We start from the raw sequence: 23,346 nt of genomic DNA on the forward strand, positions 1-23,346 counted from the left end.
GATCAATAGAGTTGCCCAGATAACTTGTAGACTCATGAGAAATAATAAAGGATTTTTTTTGTTTTAAGCTATTAAAGTTTTAAGTGAGTTTTTATAGAGCAGTAGCTATCTGATAGCTGTATTAAATAAAGCACATGTTTCTAAATTCTTTAAATTATCATATTTAATTATCTTTCTGATTTTAATTCACTACAGTTATAAGATTTCCTACAAACTTTTGAGAATCTGTTCTCAGATCCAGCCTTTAATAAGCTATTTTAAATATCTTAGTATTAGGTTCTGAGAGTATGATTTGGACCTATATAACACAGTCATTTTTAGTTATAATAACTACATAATCACAAATATAGGAAAAGTAAAAATAAAGAATATTTGCCTTTGAGGAATGTAATAAACTATAGGCAATATTTCGTTATTCAGAAAAGAGTCAAATAAGGTTTAACCCTGGATTTGTCCATCTCCCTACTAATGTCAACTGGTTATTGACTAGGTGAGTGTAGGAGAAGCACAGACATTATCTTTCATTTCCCCTTTCCTTCCCTACCCTTAGTGCCTACTCTCACTCTTCCCAGATCAACAGGGTCTTTCAACAAACTCTGAGTCCCCAGTTAATGATTTCAATCTAGGAGATGAATATGTTCCATGTCTTAACTATGATTTTACTCATTTTTCTGACCCTGAAAAACTAGGCTGACATTATAAATATAACAAGTAGAATATTTGGAGAATAAAAGTTTTCTTTTGTTGAGAATAACAACTACAATGAAAAAGCTTAATTTTGTATCCTCAGCACTTTATCCATTGATATTTTAGAACATCCTAATACTATGTTATCTACTTAATCATTAGATAGAAGCCTATTGACTTTATTCATTAAGTGAAAGCAGATGGCTCCAAATTAACTAGTGAATAAGTTCACAAATATTAAAAATTATCAATATATCAAGAAATGCTTCTAATGAACATATGTAGGAACTTCTTATTTCCCAAGGCTGCCTTCTGAAAATGTGAATGTAGAAGCAGTAAACTTTAGAAAGGAGATGAGGTAGACTACTGCACTAGACAGCAGTGAGACCTATATTGGGTGAGGTACCTGTATTTTTCAGCATGATGATTGCCTACCATAGCATTCAACTCTTGCAGTCTGTCATGTGGCTGATATAGTGAGTATTAGAGCAGTTTATCTGGGTCAGAGTGTTTACTGAAACTCATTAAAATGTAAATATATTACTTGAGAAAGGTAACACTGTAAGTCACAGAATGTATTAATAATTTAACATGTATTATATTATTCTAAAGTTCTAATAATTGATCTGTTGACAAAGAACTTAGAAGATACATTCACTTGCATTTTTAATAATAGGCTTCTCAAACTAAAGATTATTTGAACTCAATTCTTGATCTCCACCATCTGTATAGTCCCCTCACCTGTTATTGACTGAATGTGCCCCCTATCATCATATACTGAAGACTTTATTCCCAATGTGATTGTATTAGGAAGTGAGAGCTCAGGAGGTAATTAGGTTTAGATGAGGTCATGAGGGTGGATCCCCCCACCCCACCCCCATGATGGAATTAGTGCCCTTATAAGAAGAAGAAGAAGAGACACCAAATCATCCTCTTTCTACCATGTGAGGACAGAGCCCTCACAGCTATGAGTATACAGAAGGAAGATTCTGTTGGAATTCAGGCAAAGGACACCCACTAGAACCAACCCATGCTGGTACCCTGATCTCAGACTTTCAGCCTCTAGAACCCTGAGAAAATACATTTCTGTTGTTTAAGCCATCCAATCTATACCATTTCATTATAGCAGTCTGAGCTGATTAGACACCACCCACTCAACCAGCTTCTCAATCTGAGAACCTGAGAATCAACTTTTGTTCATTTATGGTCTCCATATCTCATATCTAAACCAGCAGCAAGTTCTTTGGACTATTTTATTATGTTTTCCTGATGAAAATCTTCCAATGGCTGGTCCTGCAATAATAATGCAATCTAAACTACTCATTTTAACCCATATTTACCTCTCCAACCCTTCCCTTACCACTCTCCTCTTGATTTACACACTTCAGTCACATTAACCTTTCTGTTGCATGCATCACAAAGTCCATTCCCAACTAAGACTCGTACACCCTCTTGCTTTGCCTGGAAGCCTCTTCTTTAATACCTTCTTGTGGCTATCTCATCTTGTCATTCATTTCTCAGTGTATGGTCCTGCTGCCCAAAGAGCCCTTTTCTGACCATGCTTGCTAAAGTAGCTCCCAATACCACACTTGTCATATTCTATTTCCTTTTGGGAATTTATCACTGTTTGAGTGATTATTACTTTTTTTGTTTCTTTGCATGTCTTATTTCTGTCTCACTTTATAAAATAAATCCAATAAGATATGAATGTTATTTATCTTATGACTTGCTATATCCTCAATGTGTACAACAACACCTAAATATATCAAAAATGACTCAGGAAGGTACTTTAAGCAGCATGTTAAGGTATGTTAATACATTTAATTATATAACACAATCTAAAGAAATTTTGTTTACCAAATATATATATGATATGCAGTACAAAATCATAATTCCAGTCAAATGTTTGAATCAGAAAAGAAACTTTTAAATAAAGCATAACAAGATTGTAGCAGGATTTGCCCTTAAAATATATTTATAACTTGTTCAGTCTCTTTGGTATTTTCTGAACAGAAGCAAAGTAGTAATATTTATAAAATATACCATAAAATAATTTTTCAGTTTGCTATATTTTTCAGTAAAACATGTTTACTAATATAACTGTGACAAATTTAAAAATAGAGGAAATTATATTCATTAATAACTCCTCCTCCCACACACACAGATTAGGAAAATACAATTACCATTCAATATCAGTTAAGTTATCCAATCATGCATTCCTTTCATAAGCATATATAAGTTAATGACTATGTATGAGGGTAAGATTGACTTTCATATTAGAAAGCAAAGATATTTGTAAATGATATAGTCCTGTCCTCAAGGAAATTCATTTAGGTAAAGAGACAGACATGAAAATAAATGGCTAAAATGTAATGGAGTTATACAGTCAAAAATAGACATGTACCTAGGCTAACATGGAATCATAGCAGAGGAGTTTTGCAATAGTTGAAACACTGTGGAGAGAGGGAGGAGGTGGTTCTGAGCTGAATCTTAAAAGGTGACTAGATGTTAGGAAGACAAAGGAAGAGGGAGTGAGTCTATGTAGGGGGCTATGTGAGAGGCAAAAAATAAAAGTATAAGAGATGAAAAAAAAGCAGGTAGGACTCATTAGATAGTGCTTTGTCTTCTCACTTCTTTGTTTATCGATCTTCCATTTATTCCCTAAACAAATATTTGAGTAGCTTGTATTAGGTGCCATGCATGTACCATGCAGGACACTTCATAGTAAAGGTTTGAAATTTGTACTATAAGTGAGAACAATAGATTTTATGATGGCTTATATTTTAGGATACATTACTCTGGCATTTCAGTGGAGAGATAAGTTGAAGGGTTTAGGACTGCAGACAGGAAGGCTGTTGTAATAATCCATGCAAAAGTTGATAATAGTCTACATTAGGGCAGTGGTAATAGAGTAGAGAGAATGAGACAGATTGAAGAAATATTTAAGAGAATACATTAGCAGATTTTACAAGTGAGAGAGAGAATTGTCAGCCACATGAAGTGAGCAAGGAGAGTTGATTAACCTTTGTCTTTTATCAGTTCCTTAATAGCTTGAAAGGCAAAGGTTTTGGCATGATCTGTCTAGTCTAGGTGCTCCAGCTAAACTCTCTTAACAAGGAGAAAAGAAGTCGTACCTTTTCCTTCTTTCCATGTTGCCCTTGCACTGGTGTCAGAGCCTTACAGGCTTCTCTCCCTGAAGGAAGAAGTCTGTAAGACACTGCAGGTCAGAGGAGAGACAAGAACTCCCACTCCAATCCTGTCATTGTTCTTTAGTCTGTTCCTCTCTTAGTAGATATACCATGAAACTAAATGAGAAAAGAAGAGATATCTGAGTATTTTGCATGTGCACAGCTTGGATTTCTACATACTGCCCTTACTAAATAAGAACCAGGAAGGGGCTATTTAATTGACCCTCTGCCCTTGCGTTGAATTCCAACTAAAGATTTCAGTACAGCCTAGGCTTTTCATTTACAATCACCAAGACAGAAAACAGTATAATCATTGTTTTACAGTATGATTTTTAATTACCAGCCTATTTTTAATATTTATGTAAGCAAACTTGCTTTCTTTATAAAGATGGATACAAATTTCCAAAACACTGAACTTAAAAAAAAACTAGTTCAATTCTTAAACAGAAAATTTCAATAAAATTTTTCTAATAAAAAGTATCTCACCAGACTATTATAAAAATTGGATTAATTTCTGATTAATGAATTAGTCTAATTTATCTATAAGTCCAGATAAGATTGTATTTGCAAGTTAAAAAATATCTTGTTTCCTTTATTTATAAATATACTACTACTCATATATAAAAATATATTTCAATTCTTAATGAATATTTATTTCTAACTATAATTTAAAGAAATGAACAGGTAAAAAATGTAAAATAGATAGCTAGTTGGAAGCAGCTGCATAGCATAGGGAGAGCAGCTCAGTGCTTTGTGACCACCTAGAAGGGTGGGATAGGGAGGGTGGGAGGGAGATGCAAGAGGGAGGGGATATGGGGATATATGTATACGTATAGCTGATTCACTTTGTTACACAGCAAAAACTAATACAACATTGTAAAACAATTATACTCCAATAAAGATGTTAAAAAAAGAAAAAGAAATAGACAGGTAGAAAAATGTAAGTTGTGCACAGTGGGTAAATTATGTATTTTTTTTCTTCTACTCTAATAACATTGAGTGTTACTCATTATTTCGTTTTCATTTAACAACATTCTGGAAAAACTCTTACTTAATCTAATTTAAGTATTTCCTTTCTAAAGGACATTACATTATGCAGTTAGACAATCTTGAGTGTGTCTTTAATAAAAATCTGTGGAGATCTTAAATAATTCCAAAGGTTTTCTGTTGGCTAAAATGAAACTGGAAAACTTTAATATTTGTATATTATACCAAAATCTATGTTTGATATTCCCATCAATTATAAATTAAAATATTTTATTCTTAAAGTGCATTTAATCACATGATTGAGAGTACAACTTAGGCATTGAAACAACAGAGTGATTGCAATAACTTTTGGTACTTTTTTAACTAGTATATTAAAATTAATTACATTTATTTTATCCTTAAAATGATAAGAAATTGACTAGAATAGCTAGTACAAAAGTGAACTAAAATAGTAATGGCAAAGATTGAGTGAACTCTAGGTCATAAGTGGGCTGCAGGCTCTTTCATTATACTTAAAAATTAAGCAGCATTAAGAATTTTTAGACTACAGTCCAGCAGGATTTAAAATATAGAAATATCTCATTTTACTTTAGGTGCCTCCAGATAGATAGGTAGATAAGTATAGATATAAACCTTTATATCTATATATAGGTATAGATATCCTATCTGTACAGTTTGAGTTTTAATTGATATTTAGTATGCAGAAGTGGATAGGCATCTATGCTTATATGATGCCTCAATTTTTCAACAACATTCAGTCAACTTGTGTACTTTGCTTTGTGTAAAGGTCATATTTGGGTGCCTGACCTCCTCCGTAGCATGGAGTAGGAAGCTTGGGAATAACAGACCTGCCTGCTTTTACATATACCCACCACCACCAGCAGCCTGACAGAATGTCTGAAATTCCCTGAATGTCTGAAATTATGTAGGATATTATGTGACTATATTAACTGTGATGGATAATGCAAAAAGTTAAGAGTTTTGTAAAGTATACAGAGCTATAAAATGTGTAAGCTATTATCAGCACACAAGTCATACTTTGTCATTATTGTTTTTATCGTGTCCACTAAAAAAAAGAATCTATCATTTATCTAAAAAGGCATTTAAAAAAGGTCTATTTGAACACATAAAAGCCATCTCTAATAATGAAATGTTACAAATATCAAAAAGAATCTATTTAAATAAATATTTTGTCAATAAATATTAATCTATTTAAATATCAGTAAAGATTGTTACATATATTTTTGTTAGTTTTCCAATAGAATTTCAATATGTCATAATTTAGTAAATTTCAGTGAGTTTGGATACTAAATTATACTAAATTATATTCTTAATTTTCTCTGTGTTTTAAATGTAAATGTAATACCAGTATGCTAAAACTTATTTTACTTAGGCATATTCTTAATAATTAAAGGCATTCAACAACCATAAGCTTGAAGTATTTAACAGATTACTATTCTATGAAGAACAGTATGATCTCTTGGGCAGTCTTTCTGTGTGGAGTTTTATCGATAATACATTTCAGGACACTGTAATATAAAAATTAACAAAGAAAAAATATTTCATCATCTCTTGGGTATTGTCCAATGCAAATTTTACCAGTTCTTTTCTAAGGCAAAACACAAACCTCTCACCTATTAAACATGATAAATTAACATAAAAGATACACTGGAGTCCAAAGACAAAATGAAAGAGATAGTTTTACTCACTGGGAAGTCCAAACACAATGGAAGAACTTGAATTATTTTTACTTTGCGCAACTAAAGAGCCATGAAAGGCATTGTGAATTCACCAAGCATTGTCTTCTTATTTGTACTTTCTATCTGAGAAAAAGTATTCTTTAGTAATTAAATAACTATATTCCACCCCAAATAGTAAAATTCTATTTATTGAGCCCATTTTCTATTAACATTTAATACACATTTGAAAGTTATTTCATTCAGAAAAATGTTCCAAAATAACAAACTTGGAAATATAATATCTAAATTAAAAAAGAAGGCAAGAGTGACAATTAGAAGATAAATGGCTTTTTACAATGTCAAGGAAGGGAAAATTAGTTCGGTTTTGGTCCAAGGGGAAGAAAATTGTTTCATTAAGAAGAAATGTATTCCAATAGAGGTCTCAAATTTCTGTAATTGAAAATTTCAACTAAGTTTACGCTCTAATTCAATCATCCATCTCAAAAGATCTCTATACTTGAGACAATCATGTTTCTACTTTAAACAGACTACGCATCATGATAAAACTTTCCAATGTGGGATACAAATTCTGCTGGATAAAATTCAAAAATTTATCCCTAAAAAATGTGCTGCTAAAGAAATAAGCAAATTGTAAGAATCTCCAAAAAGACAAGAAATGCAACCCAAGAGATTAAAAAACAAAAACAATAAAAACACTAAATTGCCTTAGGAACATCTGTTGAACCTTGGTCTAAGGTAGCCTGAAGATTTTGTTTTAACTGGCTGAGCACCATAAATGGGGCAAAGCCTGAATAGTAGGTTAAATCAGAAAACTCTTCATAAAGATGGAACTCTGGAAAAAGTATCATTTTCAGTGCAGTAAAACTCAAAAAATACTAAAATTCAGAAGATGTTTAGGGCACTTTTATTTTGCCTAAAGAATCCAAATCTCTCCTGAGATTTTCTAAACATAGTCTGTTGTCAAATATACTTGACATCAAAATTGACTATCATGTAGTGCTCAAACTATAAGCTGAAGATTTAAAGTTGTCCTAGGCAGGTCCTTGCCCCTACTTACCTAAGAGAAGCAACACAAATAGTCCCAGAAAACAAGAACTTTAAGTAAAGACTTCAAAAAATCTCCAAGATTTATTTTTAAGAATAGAAGATTATCAAAAATGATAAGTAGATAATTGTTATCCTGAGTGAAAGTTAACTAAAACAAAAATTTTATAATCAGGATTTAAAAGTCTATAATTATTGAAATTATCAGAAACATAATATAAAAATTATATATTTAATATGCTTAGAGAAACAAAACATAGAATTCAAAATATGAGAAAACAAAGAGATTATCAAAAAGATCAAGGTAGGGTTGAAAAATAAGCTAACATATAAATAAACATGTTTATATATATATTAAATGCAATGTAAATATATACATATGAATAAAAATTCAGTGCAAGATTTCTTGTGTCTGATATTTATAAGCCAAATTAGCACAACCAACTCAAAACTATGACTCATAAGTATAACATTAACAAAATATTTCTTTAAAATAATTGAAGATTTGACAAGATCACAAGATGAAGTCAAACTCAAAACCCAGAGAAATAAATATGTAAGAAAATTTCTTTCTTTAAGAATAACTGCTGAGATTGGCAAATTTGAATATGGTGTTGGGGTAATAAAATAAAACCACACTGCTTACAGAATACAGGAATTCTTTAACGATAACCATCTTCTTCATAGGGTTAGGATCAACTGAGGTTGACCAACATTAATTTGGAACTGACAGCCCAAATGTAACTCAACTGGATCTTCTGAGAAACCTCAAGCCTCAAATTTAGTTTAAGGTTGTCTTACACTAGTAGCAACCACAGTCAACTGGCAAACAAAGACATCTTTTTCTTTAGGCTTCAATTATGCTTTCATGTACTTTTTTTTTTTGTACAATGGCATGCACACAGTCAAAGCAATCAAGGCACTCAAGAAAACAATTCAGTGTAAGTTTAACTACAGAAACAGACAAGGAACAGACACAAAATGATTTTGATATTAAACATTGGACTCCAAATATAAAATAACTAATATATATATAGTGCATATACATATAAAATTTATATATAAAACTATTTTAAAATATATAAGCCAGAGGAAGCTCTAAAAATGATAGTGAATAAAAAAATCAAATCAAAATAAATCTAGAAGTAAAAAACACATTAACTAAAATTAAAATACTATATATAAATAGTATTTATAGTACCATAAATACTATATGGTTTTATAACTATTTAGACTAAACTAAAAACATAATTGGTAGACTGGAAGAGAGGTCAGAAAAATTACCCAGACTTGAAAACACAGATTTATATCTATGAAAAATACAATGGGAATAGAAGATGAACCCTTAAGGTCTAATATTCATTTAAATATAAACTCAGAAGAAAGGATAGGAAAGACACAAAATGTGAACAGTAATCACTAAGAATTTTTAAAACTGATTAAAATCATCAAGCTACAGAATCAAAGAGCCCAATTTATTTTAAAAAGAATAAATAAAAAGAAATTCACACACAGATACATGATAATAATACTTCAGAAAAAAAATACAACAAATTCTTGAAAGAGCAGAGGAGGAGGGAAGACAGATCATCAGTAATGAACAGTGAGTGGACCAGCCTCAGACCAGAGAGCACATTTCGAATGGTAGTAGAACTCTATATAAAACACACCACACACACACACAGCCACACACACACACTACAATTTAATTTTCTAAAATTTTGTTTAATAAGATGTTTAGCAAGGTTTCTAGTTGTAAGGTCAATGAGCAGAGGTCAACTGCATTTTTTTAAATAAAAAGTTGAACATTTAAAACAATACATTATTTGTAATATTTAAAAAATAAACACTGGCTAGAAATAAATCTAACAAAAGTTACAGAAGAGCTATATTATAATACATTAAATATATAAACCATTGAAAAACTCAGTATTATGAAGATATCTGTATTCCACATATTGACTTGGGGATTCAGTTCAGTGTCAATGAAATCATAACCAGCTATTTTGTGGAAATTTATAGGCTGATTCTAAATTTCAATATTAGAACAAAGAGCCAAGTGTAAGCAAAATTTTCCTATAAAAGAAGTCCATGGAGGGAGAGGATGTATTATATAGTTTTATTAAATAAAGCATTATGGTATTAGTGCTCAAGTATAAATAAATGGGCCAATATATTTATGAAAATATAACAGAAATGGCATTACAGATCATAAAGAAGAAGATGGGCTATTCTAGTATTTCTTGTTCCAATATAAGATTCAGCTGTCAGACTTAGTTTTGCTTTTGTGTTCTGTGGTGGGTTTTAACATTTTCCATCCCTTTACTCTGGTTTTCAACAAAATTACTATGCTTCATCTAGGTGTGGTTTGTTTTGCATTCATCTAAATTTAAGTTCATTGTGATTGGTATCACTCAACAAAATTTTGATAATTCTCAGCCATTATTTTTTATTATTTTGAATTTTTTTCAATGCAGCACATTCTTATTAGTTATCTATTTTATATATATTGTTGTATATGTGTCAATACCAATCTCCCAAATCATCCCACCACCACCACACCCAACCCCACCCCACTTCCCCCCTTGGTGTCCATATGTTTGTTATCTACATCTTTGTCTCTATTTCTGCCTTGCAAACCAGTTAATCTGTACCATTTTTCTAGATTCCACATATATGCATTAATATACGACATTTGTTTTTCTCTTTCTGACTTACTTCACTCTGTATGACAGTCTCTAGGTCCATCCACATCTCTACAAATAACCCAGTTTCATTCCTTTTAATGGCTGAGTAATATTCCATTGTATATATGTACCACATCTTCTTTATCCATTCATCTTTTGATGGACATTTAGGTCATTTCCATGATCTGGCTATTGTAAACAGTGCTGCAATGAACATTGGGGTGCATGGGTCTTTTTGAATTATGGTTTTCTCTGGGTATATGCTCAGTAGTGGGGTTGCTGGTCCTATGATAATTCTATTTTTAGTTTTTTAAGAAACCTCCATACTGTTCTCCATAATGACTGTATCAATTTACATTCCCACCAAGAGGGCAAGAGGGTTCCCTTTACTCCACACCCTCTCCAGCATTTGTTGTTTGTAGATTTCCTGATAATGGCCATTCTGACTGGTGTGAGGTTATGCCTCATTGTAGTTTTGATATGCATTTCTCTAGTAATTATTGATGTTGAGCAGTTTTTCACGTGCCTCTTGGCCATCTGTATGTCTTCTTTGAGAAATGTCTATTTAGATCTTCTGCCCATTTTTGGATTGGATTGTTTGTTTTTTTTAATATTGACCTGCATGAGGTGTTTATGTATTTTGAAAATTAATCCTTTGTCCAATGATTCATTTGCAAATATTTTCTCCCATTCTGAGGGTTGTCTTTTCATCTTCTTTATAGTTTCCTTTGTTGTGCAAAAACTTTTAAGTTTCATTAGGTCCCATTTGTTTATTCTTGTTTTTATTTCCATTACTCTAGGAGGTGGGTCAAAAAAGATCTTGCTGTGATTTATGTCAAAGAGTGTTCTTCTTACATTTTCCTCTAAGAGTTTTATAGTGTCCAGTCTTACATTTAGGTCTTTAATCCATTTTGAGCTTATTTTTGTGTATGGTGTTAGGGAGTGTTCATTCTTTTACATGTAGCTATCCAGTTTTCCCAGCACCACTTATTGAAGAGGCTGTCTTTTCTCCATTGTACATCCTTGCCTCCTTTGCCATAGATTAGTTGACCATATGTGTGTGGGTTTATCTCTGGGCTTCCTATCCTGTTCCATTGACCTACATTTCTGTTTTTTGTACCATTACCAGACTCTCTTGATTGCTGCAGCTTTGTAGTATAGGCTGAGGTCAGGGAGTCTGATTCCTCCAGATCCGTATTATTCCCTCAAGATTGATTTGACTATTGGGGGTCTTTTTTGTCTCCATACAAATTTTAAGATTTTTTGTTCAGGTTCTGTAAAAAATGCATTGGTAATTTGATAGGGATTACATTGAATCTGTAGGTTGCTTTGGGTAGTATGGTCATTTTCACAATATTGATTCTTCCAATCAAAGAACATGGTATATCTCTCTATCTGTTTGTGTCATCTTTGACTTCTTTCATCAGTGTCTTATAGTTTTCTGATATATATATATATGCACATAGCTGCATATATTACAACATATATATTTTAATATATATTTTCTAGATTTTCTGTTTGTTCTCATTATATGGATTTGTTCATTACCTAATTCATTGTTACAGGGAAAAGAACTCTGGTAACTTTTTTTTTTTTGAACCTGAAAACTAGACACTGCTCCTAACATTTCACTACAGTTGAACTCTGTTTTACGTAACTATATTTTAAGACTATAAATGTCTGTAGGCTAAAATTTTCCATATTTTTACTCTAAGTTTATTTTTATTGTTACATGGGCATCCAAACAATATTGTCACTAATATAAATTGATGACTCAGCTGAAAAAGGGACAAGTTCTATTAACTTTAACCATTAACATTGCTGCCCAGGTCTACTGAATTGTTTCAACAGAAAAATGTGTGCTCCAACATCTTCTGCTGACTTTTCCATTTTCTTAAAAACCAATTTACTTGCAGATTGGGACAGAAAAGCAGGGTATGCATACTGGTGAGAATTATGAAACAAAGATTAATGAATGGTGCTTGTCAAAGATTTGCTGAAGTTATGTATTTTGCACAGGTTTCCTGATACAGCAGTCATGGATTCATTCAGTCTACAGAGTTTAGGACATAAAAATGGAATCATGTCAGATGAGTGAGCTAAGGAAATGTGAGCACTTGAATGGTAGCAATGCATTCCACATACTTCACCTTAATAAAGCCTGGCAAGTCACCCTTCCTAGACCTCATTTTTCCCTCTGTTATCTGAATATGGGTAACAGTTCTGAGAGATAAAGGATAGGAATGGTATGCAAAATACTTCAATTCTTAATATACTCTCAAAGCTCTGTTTGACTTTTCATCATGCCTGCTATGGTACCAACAGGTAATTTAAGAGAAATTAATCCGCATTTAAAAAACTATAGATACATTTAAAATGATCATATAAGCTGTAGTTATAATTCATAGTACCAGTATAATAGACTTTTAGTGTTTGTTGATATCAGATGAATAATTTTGAAAATATTGGAAGCAAGATTTAAGTTTTCATTGTAGCACGCTGTTCTCTTTACTTACATTTAGTGAACGGTATCATAATTAGCTTCTAACTAAACTATTAGTAGCTTACTTTGGATGTCAAGCCAACTATACATCAATGACAAATTATTACTCCAATATTCAAACCTTGAAAGATTCATAATACATCCTGTAATATCATTTCCTTTCCTTGGTCAAAAGGACTAACAAGAATATTGGACAGTGACAAAAATCTTTCTTTATAGAGCAAGACACTTGTTTATCTAGAATGGAAATCACAGTTTCAAGATAAATCCAGATCTCCATCTAAATATTACCTCTATTTTAGGGTTATTTCATTTCAAAATATTTATTCACCATTTGGTTACAGGGGAGGGGAGTTGGAAAGTGGGTAAAATGAGTAAAGGTGGTCAAGAGGTACAAACATCCAGTTATAAAATAAATAAGTCATGGGATGTAATGTACAGCATGGTGACTATAGTCAACAATATTGTATTTCATATTTGAAAGTAGCTAAGAGAGTAAATCTTAAAAGTTCTCATCACACACACAAAAATTGTAACTTTATATGGTGATGGATGGTAACTAGACTTATTGGGGTGATCATTTCACAGGATATACAAATATAGAATTATTATAATGTATACATGAAACTACTCTAATGTTATTGTCAATTATACCTCAGTATAAGAAATAATACTAAAATAAAGAACAAGCAGCAATCTACTAACCAAAAAGAAACAAATATTTTGTATTAATAAAAAAGTATCATGTTCTTAAATAAAACTTTATACCTCATAATTTTTATGATAAATTGACATTTTGTTTTTATCAACATCTTATTAGACAATTAAAGATTTAAATTTAAATCAAGTTAGAAGTATTTATGATAAGATGAGAATAAAATTTTAACTCTCTCTGAGACAATTTAAAACCACTATTTACATATTTTTAGAATTAAAAAAAACATTTATGTTAGAGGTTGATGAAGTGATGACAAATTCAGTGAAGTTAGAAAACAAACAATAAAATGTAAAAATAAGAAAAACACATTAGCTGTTAAAGCAATAGGGCCACTGAGCTATTTGTGAGTCATAGCTGCTGAGGGACTAGATATTTGATAGAGCCACACAGGAAGTTTTCTGACAGTTATTTTTCTACATGACAAGAAAAAACTTTTACCTTGGACTCTAAGAAATAGCTATCTCACTAATAATAATAATACAATAATTATAATTTAACTTCCCTCCTTTTTCCCAGCCACGCTTACAGCTTACTTTAGCAAGAAGAAAGTTGACCTGAAGAAGAGAATGTAGCTACCACCACACAGGGTGATAGTGACATGTTAATAGGTGAATGAGATAAAAGGGCTGATGGTTACAATCAAGCTTAAGTGTTTTTTTTGTTGTTGTTTTTTAAATGTTTTTACTGTAGAACTTCTTAAAGCATGTACTGAAGACGTGTGTAGATTATGAATCTCTGGGAGAAAATACAGGATACAAACAATATTTATTAGATTTTTATGACCACATGTGGTTAGAAGATTTCTAAAATGGCCCCCCAAGATTCCAAGGTCCCTAATAACACATGTCCCCTGTCATTAAATCAAACACTAATTTAGGTTCTGCTATGAAAGTCTTCTGAAGCTGTAATTAAGTTTCCAAATCAATTGTCTTTAAGGTAGGGAGATAATCCAAGGGGCCTGATTTGATAGGTGAGGACTTTAAAAAGAGAGAGTTTTCTTTAGTTCATTGCAGGAAAGAAAATCAGAGATTTGAAGTACAAGAAAAATATAATGTTTTATTGCTGACTTGAAGATAGATGTGGCCACATGACAAGGAATGCATGTGACTTCTAGAAGCTGAAGTAGCCCCTGGCTGACAGCCATCAAGTAAACAGGGGTCTCTCAGTCCTTCAACCACAGGGAACTGAATTCTGACAACAAGAATGACTTGGAAGCAAAATTTTCCCCAGAGTCTGTGGATGAGAATTCAGACTGGCCAATGACTTTATTCCTTCTTGCAGTACCATGAGCAGAGAACCAAGCCACCATGCTGGATTTCTGACTTAGAGAACTGTGAGCTAATAAACGGGTGTTGTTTTAAGCCATTGTGGCAATGGTAGTTTATTTTGCAGCAAAAGAAAACTAACACACACAGAAATCATACCTCACTTTTTTTTTAATTTAAAGAATGTATTAACTTATGTATTTTATTTCCCCAAAGTCTAATTTATTTATTACCTATAAAGAAAATGTGGACATGCAGTATCACAGACCAATACCTAGCAGTTGACATTTTAACCCTCTAAGGTCCTTCATTTCTGGACTCATCTAATTCCTTTCCCTTTGGCCAATTCTTGCCAGAGTTCATTTCTTCTGATTGGTGTATTATAAAGACAGAAAATAATCAGGAACACAACTAACACTACTGGTCTTTCCAACTGTTTCCCTTAGAGCCACAATTCAGTAGGCACACGATGTGCCTTCCAATTTATTGCAGAAGATAATTTTATCAAATGTTTTACAAAGTAATAACAGGGTGCCATAGTCTTCCAGCTTACTGTGTTTGTTTTTTCTCTGCCCATCAATTGACAGCTAATCCAGAGACAAGTTAGAGACTTTATGACAGTACTCCATTAAAGGTACCAATTACTTTAAAATGAGGCTAATTGCAAAAATAAGAAAATTCTAAAATCTCAATGGCTTAACACAATAAAAGTTTATTTTGTGCTCATCTAATGATTCAGAGCAGGGTCAGATTAACAAAATTAAGTGTGAGGGAGGTTGTTGGAGGTATAAATATGTTCCACACAATGTTTCAGGGACCGAAGCTGCTAGACACTGTGCCATCTCCAGCAGTTATACTCCATGGTTTACTTGAGTGTCAATATCCAGCTGGTGGATGAGGGGAAGCATGTAATGGGATTATACGGGAAACATTTTATGGGGTAGGCCATATAAGTGGTGCAATTCTGTTTGCCAACATTCTTTTGCCAGACAGTGTAACCAAGCAGTGGGTTCATCAAGAAGAGGAAACAATTTGAGGAATGCGACAGACATTTCCATCTCAGTATAACTTTCCATCTGTTCAAGTTTTTATTGAGTTGTTAATTATCTTTAAGTTGTTAAATACCTTAATTCTCTTCATATCCTTAAAAATTACAGATGTATGTTACCTAAAATTTTTGTATAGAATCTATATGTAATAGCCTGATTGCTTCTAAAATGATTCCCCATGGTTATATATACATTTATGGATAATATGTTGATAATTGAACTGTGGATTTTTAACATAAATTTTTAAAGCCTCCTTAGCAGTACATAATAATTAATATCTCCACAATGACATCTTTAGTTTACTAATTCATATCTATTATCAAAATTCTATTTTATAAGCTAGACCATAGATAAAAGAATATTTGAAGAAATATGAGTGATATTCCATTTTAACCATATACTTTAGTTTTTAAATTTTTTCATAGCATAAGTTTTTGCATTAATTTTTATTTTATATTGGAGTATAGTTGATTAACAATGTTGTGTTAGTTTCAGGTGTACAACAAAGTGATTCAGTTATATATATATTGAATACATGTATATATTATTTTTCAAATTATTTCCACATTTAGATTATTGTATTGAGCAGACTTCCCTGTGCTATACAGTAGGTTTTTACTGGTTATCTATTTTAAATATAGTAGTTTGTACAATCCCAAACTCCCAATCTATCCCTCCCTCCCACCTTTTCCCCTGGTAACCCTAAGTTCATTCTCTAAGTCTGTGAGTCTGTTTTGTAAATAAGTTCATTTGAATCATGTTTTTTTTAGGTTCTGCATATAAGTAATATCATATGATATTTGCCTTCCTTTGTCTGACTTACTTCACTTAGTATGATAATCTCCAGGTCCATCCATGCTGCTGCAAATGGCAGTATTTCATTCTTTTCAATGGTTGAGTAATATTCCATTGTATATATATCTTTGTACCACATCTTTTTCCTTTCATCTATTGATGGACATTTAGGCTGCTTCCATGTCTTGGCTATTGTAAACAGTGCTGCCATGAATATTGGGGTGCATATATCCTTTCAAACCATGTTTTTCTTGGATATATGCCCAGGAGTGGGATTGCTGGATCACATGGTAGCTCTATTTTAGTTTCTTAAGGAACCTTCATACTGTTCTTCATAGAGGCTGTACCAATTTACATTCCAACCAACAGTGTAGAAGGATTCCCTTTTCTCCACACCCTCTCCAGCATCTATTGTTTGTAGACTTTTTGATGATGGCTATTCGGACTGGTGTGAGGTGATATCTCATTGTAGTTTTGATTTTCATTTCTCTCATAATTAGCTATGCTGAGCATTTTTTCATGTGCCTCTTGACCATCTGTATGTCTTCTTTGGAGAAATATCTATTTAGGTCTCCTGCCCATCCATTTTCTGATTTTTTTTTTGTTTGTTTGTTTTATTGAGCCATATGAGTGAGCTGTTTGTAAATTTTTGAGATTAATCCCTTGTCGGTCACATTGTTTGCAAATATTTTCTCCCAATCGGTGGGTTGTCTTTTCATTTTGTTTATGGTTTTCTTTGCTGTGCAAAAGCTTTTGAGTTTAATTAGGTTCCATTTGTTTATTTTTCTTTTGATTTTCATTATTCTAGGAGACAGACCATGAAAGATATTGCTGTGATTTATGTCAAAGTGTGTTCTGCCTATATTTTCCTCTAAGAGTTTTATAATATCTGGTCTTACATTTAGGTCCTTAATCCATTTTGAGTTTATTTTTGTGTATAGTGTTAATGAATGCCCTAATTTCATTTTTTTTTCAATACAGCTGTCCAGATTTCTTAGCACCATTTATTGAAGAGACTGTCATTCCTCCATTGTATAGTCTTGCCTTCTTTGTTGTAGATTAATTGACCATAGGTGCATGGGTTTATTTCTGGGTTTTCTATCCTGTATAGATCTATATTTCTGTATTTGTGCCAGTTCCACACTGTTTTTATGACTATAGCTTTGTAGCATAGTCTGAAGTCAGAGAGCCTGATTTCTCCAACTCCATTTTTCTTTCTCAAGATGGCTTTGACTATTCAGGGTCTTTTGTGTCTCCATAGAAATTTAAATTTTTTTTGTTATAGTTCTGTGAAAAATGCCATTGGTAATTTGATACAGATTGCATTGGGTCTGTGAATTACCTTGTGTAGTATAGTCATTTTGACAATTTTGATTCTTCCCATCCAAGAGCATGGTATATCTTTCTATCTGTTTTTGTTATCTTCTATTACTTTCATCAGCATCTTATAGTTTTCAGACTGCAGGTTTTTTGTTTCCTGAGGTAGGTTTATTCCTAGGTATTCTATTCTTTTTGATGTGATCATAAAAGTGATTGTTTCTTGAATTTCTCTTTCTGATATTTCATTGTTAGTGTATAGAATTGCAAAAGATTTTTGTGTATTAATGTTCTATCCTGCAAATTTACCAAATTCATTGATGAGTTCTAGCAGTTTTCTGGTAGCATCTTTAGGATTTTCTGTGTATAGTATCAAGTCATCTGCAAATAGTGACAGTTTTACTTCTTCTTTTCCAATTTGGATTCCCTTTATTTCTTTTTCTTCTCTCATTACTGTGTCTAGGACTTCCACAACTATGTTGATAAAAGTGGTGGGAGTGCACATCCTTGTCTTGTTCCTGATCTTAGAGGAAATGCTTTCATATTTTCACTGTTGAGTATGATGTTAGACGTAGGTTTGTCATATGTGGCCTTTCTTATGTTGAGGTATGTTCCCTCTATGTCCACTTTCTGGAGAGTTTTCATCATAAATGGGTGTTTAATTTTGTCAAAAGCTTTTTCTGCATCTATTGAGATGATCATATGGGTTTTATTCTTCAATTTGTTAAGGTGGTGTATATCACTGATTGATTTGTGGATATTGAAAAATCCTTGCATCTCTGGGATAAATCCCAGTTGATTATGGTGTATAATCCTTTTAAGGTATTGTTGGATTCAGTGTGTTAGTATTTTGTTGAGGATTTTTGTGTCTAGTTCATCAGTGATATTGGGCTATAATTTTCTTTTCTTGTAGTACCTTTGTCTGGTTTTGGTTTCAGGGTGATGGCCTCATAGAATGAGTTTGGAAGTGTTCCTTCCTTTATAATTTTTTTGGGAATAGTTTCAGAAGAATAGGTGTTATCTCCTCTCTAAATGTTTGATAGAATTTACCTGTGAAGCCATCTGGTCCTGGACGTTTGTTTGTTGGGAGTTTTTTCATCACTGTTTCAATTTCAGTACTTGTGATTGGTCTGTTCATATTTTCTATTTCTTCCTGGTTCAGTCTTGGGAGATTGCACCTTTCTAAGAATTTGTCCATTTTTTCTGTTTGTCCATTTTTTTGGCATATAGTTGCTTGTAATAGTCTCTTATGATCCTTTGTACTTCTGTGGTGGCTGTTACATATTCTCCATTTTCATTTCTAATTTTATTGATTTGAGCTCTCCCCTTCTTCTTCTTGATGAGTCTAGCTAAACATTTATCAAATCTGTTTATCTTTTCAAAGAACAAACTTTTTGTTTCATTGATCTTTGCTATTGTTTTCTTCATTTCTATTTCATTTATTTCTGCTCTGATATTTATGGTTACTTTCCTTCTACTAATTTTGGATTTTGTTAGTTCTTCTTTCTCTAGTTGCTTTAGGTGTAAGTTTAGTTTGTTTATTTAAGATATTTCTTGTTTCCTGAAGTAAGATTGGATTGCTATCCCTGCATTGGCAGGTGGACTCTCAACCACTGCACCACCAGGGAAGCCCCAGGTGGTATATTTGAGGCAGCTGTTTACTCATCAAGACTTTAAGCAGCCTGTCTGCTGATGAGTGGGTCTGTGTTCCTGCCCTTTTTGTTGTTTGGCCTGAGGCATCTCACCACTGAAGCCTACAGGTTTTGGGGAAGGACCACATCTTGATGAGAAAATGGTGGCCTCCAGGAGGGCTCATGGCAATAAGTACTTGCCAAGAGTCCCAGAGTCACCCCCCTGCCTCTGCTGGAGACCCTCCAATACTAGCATGTAAGTCTAGCACAGTCTCTTATGAGATCACCACTTTTTACCTGGGTCCTCATGTGCACCCGCCAAGAGTGGAGTTTCTTTTTCCCCCAGTCCTGTGAATTCCTGCAATTAAACCCACTGGTCTTCAAAGCCAGATTCTCTGGGGGCTTCTCCTCTCATTGCCAGACACCTAGGCTGGGTAGCCTGACGTGGAGCTCAGAACTTTCACTGCTGTGGGAAAACATCTATGGTATAATTATTTTCCAGTTTGTGGGTCACCAACCTGGCATGTTTGGGATTTGATTTTATCACTATTGTGCCCCTCCTACCATCTCCTTGTGGCTTCTTCTTTGTCTTTGGATGAAGGGTATCTTTTTCGGTAGGTTCCATTGTTTTATTGTTAGTGATTGTTCCACAGTTAGTTGTGACTTTGGTGTTTCCATAAGAAGGGGTGTGCTCATGTCCTTCTATACAACATCTTGTCTCCTCCTCCCCTCTCTAAGCATATATTTTAAACAAATAGATTTCCAAAGGTGTTATGTAAAGACTTTTTAGATAAACATTTTAAAATATTTCCTTTCAAAAATAAAGATATACAAAAGTAGAAGGAATAGTACTCTGAACCACCACCTACTCATCACTTATTCAGCCATTATTAACTCATGGCCAATATAGAAGTGTATTTTTTTTTTTTTTTTTTTTGCTGTATGCGGGCCTCTCACTGTTGTGGCCTCTGCCATTGTGGAGCACAGGCTCCAGACGCACAGGCTCAGTGGCCATGGCTCACGGGCCCAGCCACTCTGCGGCATGTGGGATCTTCCTGGACCGGGGCACGAGCCTGCGTCCCCTGCATCGGCAGGTGGACTCTCAACCACTGCGCCACCAGGGAAGCCCAGAAGTGTATTTTGAGTGAATGATAATACTCCATTTTTGTAAGGTATTGCAATTTTGGAATAATATTTTATTTAGTCAAGGGGGGATTATTTAATAATCATAAATGTGTTGTTATTGGATACGTGTTTTAAAATTTGATGCTATAATAATTCAATGTGTAAATTATGAGATAAGAGAATACCTACCAATCCAATGTGCACAAGACATAAAAGTGACTCAACCTTTTATGTAAATTTGTAAGAGATACTTTGAACTATACTATTATTTTCAGTGCTCTTTGGTTTGCCTGGGAGTTTTAGTAATTTTAAAAGCCAAAGTCCACACATCACCTCCAAGGCAGGCATTTTTCTAATATCAACAGAGAAGACACAGTTGAATGTGATGTTGTCTTAACTCTCAAGAACTGTACTAATGAGATAATATAGATATATAAAACATAGCGGAAAATATTATAAATTCAGTGGGAGAGGTACCAAGCTTATGGGAATCAGAGGAGTAACAGAATATACACTGAAGTGAGGAATGGCTGTAAAAAGTACCATTTGATATGGGCTTCAAAGATTTGGTAAATATGCAACCATATGAAATTAGAAAATATTATAACAAGAAATATACATACACATAATTTCTCTTGGATTGTCCCTAAGTAAGGTATTGAATGGAAAATTCTTAATAATCAGATTTTCTGGGGATGAACATTGGACTGACAAGTTATTTTAAATTTCATAAATATTTTGGAATATAGGAACCTTAAATTTACTAAATCTACTAATGACAGAGTTTGTAATTTAGTGACATGACACAGAGATGGCAGTAAACATCACTACAAAGCTATGTGATGGGACAGAAAATACTGGCAATAAAGTTCAGTATAGACAACACAGCTGATGATGGAGCCTCTATTCTAATCTGACAGGAAGCCAAGATATGTTGCCAAATATTTAATAAAACACCTAGTTAGCAATATTTTAAATAAAGAAGTGTAAATGTACAGAGCATGTTTACATTTATGTTGATTCATTCATTTAGTCAATAGTCAATTGCTAATGCCTACCATCTGAGAAAGAGCCTCATATGGATTAGAAAGAAGCAAATTTCAAATCCCAGGAATGGGATTTGAATGTATTTCAAATCCCAGGAATGAAATTAAAAGTGATTTTTTTTTTATTTCAAAGAATGTGAAAACAGGGAAGGGAATTGCTTTTATTCCTTATCTCATTTAATGGTAATACTGTTCATCAAGCCTTTCAACTATAATCTTATCAAATGTACCCTAGGTGTGTCTCTAAAAATCTGTTCTCTCCTCTTTCCTTTTGTTGTTGCTGCCTCAGTTCAGGCCCTCATATCTGCCACTTAAACTATTTTAAAACAAACTTCTAGCTGGTTTATATACAACCAGTTTATCTGGTTCCATTTGACTTGTCATGTTGCCACTCCAGTTATGCTTAAAATGCAAATAAATCATCCACTGACCAGTCTTAAAATTGTGTTGGCACCCTGAGCATATAGAATAAAATGTAGGCATAAATTTTTCAGCATAAACCTGATCTACATATTTCAACTTCATTTGCTTCAAATCTCTCCAATCTTCCTACCCCATATCTTACATTGTGGTCTATGAAACTTTTTACCATACCCTAGACACATTAGGCTCTTTTATAATCTACGGCTTGGCACAATTTGCCCCTCACTGCCTACACTTATTTCCCTTTTTTTTTTTTTTTGTATTGAAGTTCTGTTGTAATTGAAGACCCAGCTCAGATATCAGTTCCTCATTATGACATTCTTTGAAATACCCAAGAAAAACTAATTGTTCTATTCTCTGTGCACCCTTCGAACTGTATAAGCATCCAAATAAAACCATTTGTTTTTACCTTGTATTATAATTTGTTGGCTTCTTCGTCTTCTATCTTACTCTAATAAGTGAAATAAGTTCAATGGCCATTTCCATCTGTTTGTTTGTTTGTTTTGTTTTCTTAAAATCTTACATAGTGCCTAGCATAAAAGAAGTAGTGGCAAATCTTAAGTAAATGAATAAATCTACTGAAAACAATGGTATAGTGAAAGAGTTTTTATTTGTGAATTATAGAATTTATATTTGCTACTTTTTACTAATCAAGTTTATTTCCTTATTCTAGTGTTAAGTACAGTAGCAAGGAGAAAAAGACCAAATTTCGTGAGTAAAATTCATTGACAGTCATATATTTTCTTAACCATGGATGGAATTTTGCCTGTTGAAGTAAATACTCCCTCCTTTCCCACCAATTGTGATTTGTGCCTTCTTAGTATGCCAATATAAGGGCAAGGTTTAAAATATATGTTCTATATTTTTACCCTTGGATACAGTAATTGAAAAAACCTGAAGTGTTCTTATTGAAAAGTCTCCACAGAAGATCAAAATAAACTCAGAAATTGGTCAAGTATGGGGATATTAAATGTATTTTTTTCTAGAGTAGCTTTCAGACTTTAGAAACTTTCATAATTAGAAACTTTTTATAGCTTTTGCCATTCATTTTATACGATACATTTGAAGGCTTAGATTTCTTTGTCTTTTGGACAGTGAAAGAGAGACTTATTCCATATGGGTGAAAAACTGCACAATTTATTATAATATTTCTGGAATTCATTCTTATTAGTATCAGCATT

General features: G+C 33.0%; 2 long non-coding RNA genes across 3 annotated transcripts in view; one reads left to right on the forward strand and one right to left on the reverse strand.

The window, feature by feature from the left end:
- Positions 1-23,346, forward strand: part of LOC141278493 (uncharacterized) — a 341,470-nt gene that overhangs the window by 90,268 nt on the left and 227,856 nt on the right. The window contains exon 2 of the long non-coding RNA XR_012331252.1: positions 22,839-22,876. This is a non-coding gene — a long non-coding RNA (uncharacterized lncRNA). The remainder of the gene's footprint in view (positions 1-22,838; positions 22,877-23,346) is intronic.
- LOC141278494 (uncharacterized) overlaps positions 1-23,346 on the reverse strand; it is an 84,951-nt gene that overhangs the window by 17,940 nt on the left and 43,665 nt on the right. The window lies entirely within an intron of this gene.

This window comes from Tursiops truncatus, chromosome 4 (genome assembly GCF_011762595.2).
Source record: "Tursiops truncatus isolate mTurTru1 chromosome 4, mTurTru1.mat.Y, whole genome shotgun sequence".
NCBI classification, from domain to species: Eukaryota; Metazoa; Chordata; class Mammalia; order Artiodactyla; family Delphinidae; genus Tursiops; species Tursiops truncatus.